Below are 4999 nucleotides of genomic sequence, written 5' to 3'. Positions count from 1 at the left end.
AGATTCTATAAGGTGCAGAGCTGGATTTATAATGCAGGATATTGTTGAACAAACCGAATCAGTGAAACCTTTTTTTGAGTCAAACCTTGCTAAAAGTTTGGTCTGCAACAAACCCAAACTGATTTTTTTTGCAAAGTTCTACCCAAAACAGTTCTACTCCACACTGGTAGTGTTGTATCATTTATGGTAGTAGCTGAAGAACATTACACAGAACAATATCTATATGTTGAATCTTATGGACTGATAATGTCATCTGTTCTCCTCTCATCCATTGTATCTGATTATGTCTTGTTTTCAGAACCCAAAAATGGTGGATTCCGAAATGCCTACGGAGAAACATGTAAGTAAAATGGGTGCTAAAGAGGACATGTTGTCCGGTAACCAAACAACCCCTTTAACTTACAGATATTATATGGCACAATTTACACCACTGCCTAAAACTATTATATAACTGGATATTTACAGTATTTCCATTGATATTCCTCTCCACAGCAGGAGCAGCGAGAGCCGCCGTACCAGCAGCCGTCTTCCATCTCGGTAAATTCTAATTTCAATAATGCTTACTTTGCATTTCTTTCATTGAGATTCCTTGAAGCAGGGAGGACACATTTTGTTTCTCTGCTACATTTCCCTATGTACAAAGCGCATGTTATAACCTTCACATGATTACTAGGTATTAGATTAATACTACCATAGAACTGTACATGGTGGAATGCAAGGAAGACAGAGGTTGTGTCTCTCCTATCCCTCCTACATGCATCACAACCATCGGTGTCTATTTACTTAGATTGATGCTTCACACGCCGGTCTAAGCAAACACTGTGCTCATCTATGAGCGACAAATGTGTTAAGAGTTGCGAGCTTCCAGATGCAAACATATGCCAGCTATGAGCTTGAGTAGGTTTGGGCTATAATCTATGCCAGTTTCTGCCAAAGATTATAGCAAATGGGATGAGCTGGACACGGCCATCCCCTTAAAGCCGAGGCTTTCCCAATTTTGAAAAAGTGCCAAGGCACAATTAAATGCCTCAAAAGTTTCAGTTTTGGCACATGTACCAAAATTGCTACTTTTGGATAACAAAATCTTGTCATCCAAGGCTTTATGAATAGGCCCCATTGAGCTCCTTTATGTCTCCAGCCTTCACTGTCATCTCTGATGAAGCTCCCCACTATTGCTCTTTTCTTTAGTATAAACCCTATTCTCTGCTGTCGCCACAACATTTGTCTGTTCTCGTTGGTCTCACACTTCTTTTTTTCTAAATTTAGGCTATTTAGATCCATCTTGTGCTGCTGCACCACCAAGACCCTGGAATAACAAGTGAGTATGAGACTCCCCAGACTGGGACATCATACCGTCCAGGACTTGTATTTGCTCCACACTAGATGGTTGGCATTGAGGGATCACAGCAACAAGTGGTCAATGTCTCTGCAGCGCTGCCACAGGCAAAAATAAGTATTACACAGTCCTGACTGACAGCAATGAATATCCTATCTAATGCTGTACAATCGACTTCTACATCCTTCAGCACAAGCTGCTTCTGCTTCACCTCATAGATGAGGCATACTACCCACACACTATTAATGCTGGGGCATCCTAATAGGATATTCAAGAATGGGTTCTCTATATGAGAGTTAAAAAAACTGGTAACAGACCTCTTCAGTAAACCCACAGATCGTAATAGTACATTGCATTACAACAGCAATCACGCAAGGAGCATGGTCAATTCGCTCCCTTGGAGCCAGCTCCTACGGGTTCATATGATTGCTGATAACTCTCTAAGATTAGTTGAAATGGGGAATAGATTTATTGGTAGGGGATATCCCCCTGATTTAATCAAGAAAACTATTGAGGAGGTGAGAAGGAAGGAAAGGAGTGAACTTGTGGTCCCCAAGAGAAAGAAAGACCATTTTTCCATCCAGAATTCCATTTACCAGCACATATGGCACCTCGAGCGGACATATTTCCAATATCCTCAACAAGCATTGGTCCATACTCTCCACCATTTGCAGTCAGATCTTGGAATTTCAAAACAGGCCCCTTATGTCCTATAGGAGGAGATACAACCTGAGGGACAGATTAGTGACCCACGTGTCTTCAAATTTTTCTCAGACTGACACTTAGAGTTTTGGCTGCCCTTAAGAATGGAAATTTCCCTTGCTATAGTTGTGCCTGTTGCAGCAAATTGGTCAGGGGGGATTCCTTTTGTCATCCGCATTCGGGTAAACATTATAAGATTGAGGGTAAATACACTTGCCGGTCCTCCTTCGTGGTCTACCTCATTACATGCCGCCGCGGGTTGGCATATGTTGGGGAGACCATGATGGAGGTCCGGACAAGAATGACAAACCATAAAAGCACCATAAGAACGGGCAATAAGGAACTCCCAATATCAAACCATTTTCTTGAAAAAAACCCATAATATCAGTCAGTTTAGACTTCAAGTGATTGATCATGTTCCTGTCACACCAAGAGGTGGGGACAGGGAATGGCTATTGATAAAAAGAGAACTAATGTGGATTCATAACCTGAATAGATTGTCCCCAGGAGGCCTCAATACTGAGTACCATTTTATGTCCTTCATCTAGTCTACCATTTCTGGGGGCAGATTCTTCTAGTATTGTTATAATTGTCTTTGTGATAGCGTTTTTTAAATATTAATGTTGGTTTTTGTATTTTTTTCAGATTTTCCTGGTTGATGATGCAGCGCTTCCTTTGCTGTGTCGTGCTCTCCTCCAAGTGTTCTCGTTTCCATTGTTTTCCCTTGAATTTTTTTCTGTTTTTTCATTCATAAAGTTTATTGTTATATTGTTCTGTTATCCCTCGTTTTTGGTTTATTTAATCTATATATTCCCTTGTATTATTGAACATAAGTGTGGATTATGGGCTGCTGCACTTACAATCTATTGCTTCAATACTCCTAACCCCTTCCCACTACAAGACGTACATTAACATCCTGGAGTGTCGAGGTATGAATAATAGAGGTTGCGGGGCGACCTCTCTTCATACAGTGCGGGTGTCAGCTGTTTATTACAGCTGACACCCGCGGGCAATAGCTGCAATCAGCCGTGCAGCACCCCTGTGGTGAGATCGGGGGAGCCATGCAGGTGTCATGGCAGCCGGGGGCCTTCCGAAAGGCCCCAGGGCTGCCTTAGGAGACTGCCTATAAAGCCATCCCAGTGGGGTGGCTTAATAGACTGCCTGTCAAATTGCAGTATGATGTAATGCTATAGCATTATGTCAAACTGCAGAAGCGATCAAAGCATCGCATGTTTTAGTCCCTTTAAATAGCACCATTGAAAAATACAACCCGTCCCTCACAAAACAAGCCCTCATACAGCGATGTTGATGGATAAACAAAGGAGTTATGATTTTTTTTTTAACGGGGGGAGGAAAAAACAAAAATGGGAAAAAAAGGGGGCCGCGTCATTAAGGGGTTAATAGTGAATCCGATATATAAAACAACTGGTCATTTCAGTGATTAATTTCTTGCTACACTTTGGGTATATATGAATATTGTTTTATGGAACCCTATGGATATGGTGATATTTATTAGCAGGCTTATGACTGATGAAACGAAGAATGAATATAGGCAGAGAGGGGGCGGGAGCTCAGAGCACTGCTTCTGGCTCTTCCAGCCTCCTCCCCCCCAGCAGAGAGAGACGACGTATATCGGCTGGGCGTCAAAACCCAGCCGATATACGTTCGTCTGAATCCAGCCTAAGGATGCAGCCGACTTTGGATCTAATTTTTTGGGAATCTCATCTTCACTTTTGAAAAACCATAACTTTTTTTATTTTTCCATTGATCTAGCAGTATGAGGGCTTGGTCGGTGCATGGCCAGCTGTAAGTCTTATTTGTACCATTACGGGTAACATATAATATTTTACATAATTTATTATTTTTTGGGAGTTTTTTTAGGCTTTTTTTTTATAGTGTTTGCTATATGGACTAAAAAGGGTGTTCAATTTATTGTACGGCTTGTTACAGATGCAGTGCTATCAATCTTTTATTAATTTTGACTTTTTTTTAAATATTTCAATTTTTTTTACATTGATGTAGGGAACTTGAACATGTAATCTCATCATCGCTCAGATAATACACTGTAGTTCTGTGCTGCAGTGTATTATCTAGAGACTTTAACGATTACAGTCTATGGCAGTCCTGGATGCAGTTGCCGTGGCAATCTATTGGCCCTCTGAAAATACATGCTGAGGAGGTCAGGGAAGGAGCTCCCTCCCCCTCTTAGTGCTCCATTCACTTTCAAATCGGACTGCTAAGATACCCGAGCAAGAACAGATTCAATATTCTCGTTGGCCCATTGAAATGAATTGGGCACTGACCGCGCATCCATTCAGAGTAAACCTACTGTAGAGGGAGAAGCGACTCCCGCAGTGATAGAAGAGCAGGGCACGGGAGTCCCATTCTCAAGATTGGCAAGTGTCTCAGTGGTGAGACCCCACCGATCAGCAAGTTATTCCTGTGGATAGGGAATAACTTGAAATTCTGGTACAACCCCTTTAAATAATGCAGGTAAATTAGAAAATCTGTTTACAAATTCTGTCTTAATAAAGCAACGCCAAAAAACAGCCAACAGTAAAAATTATATGCAATTATATGGATCAAGGTCTCATCTCCGAAAATCTAATACACATAATTTGTCCCTTAGTCTCACTGCTCTTACAGTAAAGAATCCCCATCTATGATGATGGTAAAAGCTTTCCTTTAGATGTAGAGGATGCCTCCATTGTTACAGTCCTGTAAAAAGATCATTAGAGCGATCTCTGTACTATCCATTCAGATATTTGTACATTGGTTATTCCAAATTCCAATTCTGTCCGTTCAGTCGTTTCCGACTATTGGACATTCTGTAGTCCTCTCCATCCTTCTTATATATTTAAGCCCTTCCCAACAATTCATCCCGGGCTCGCCCGCAGCGCATTGCTTTAAATGGAGCCGGCTCTATTGCCGTCTCCATTGAATGCAATGCGCTGGACAGCT

At 41.5% G+C, this 4999-nt stretch overlaps 1 long non-coding RNA gene across 1 annotated transcript; it reads left to right on the top strand.

Moving 5' to 3' along the window:
* The first annotated feature begins 296 nt into the window (after positions 1–296).
* LOC136624902 (uncharacterized) lies at positions 297–1311 on the top strand. Its single transcript, XR_010792484.1, has 3 exons — positions 297–340; positions 493–537; positions 1267–1311. It is a non-coding gene; the product is annotated as an uncharacterized lncRNA (long non-coding RNA).
* The last annotated feature ends 3688 nt before the right edge of the window (positions 1312–4999 follow it).

This window comes from Eleutherodactylus coqui, chromosome 4, assembly GCF_035609145.1.
Source record: "Eleutherodactylus coqui strain aEleCoq1 chromosome 4, aEleCoq1.hap1, whole genome shotgun sequence".
In the NCBI taxonomy this organism is placed as follows: Eukaryota; Metazoa; Chordata; class Amphibia; order Anura; family Eleutherodactylidae; genus Eleutherodactylus; species Eleutherodactylus coqui.
The sequence above is the reverse complement of the archived record's forward strand: the minus strand, read 5'-3'. Positions and strand labels throughout refer to the sequence as shown.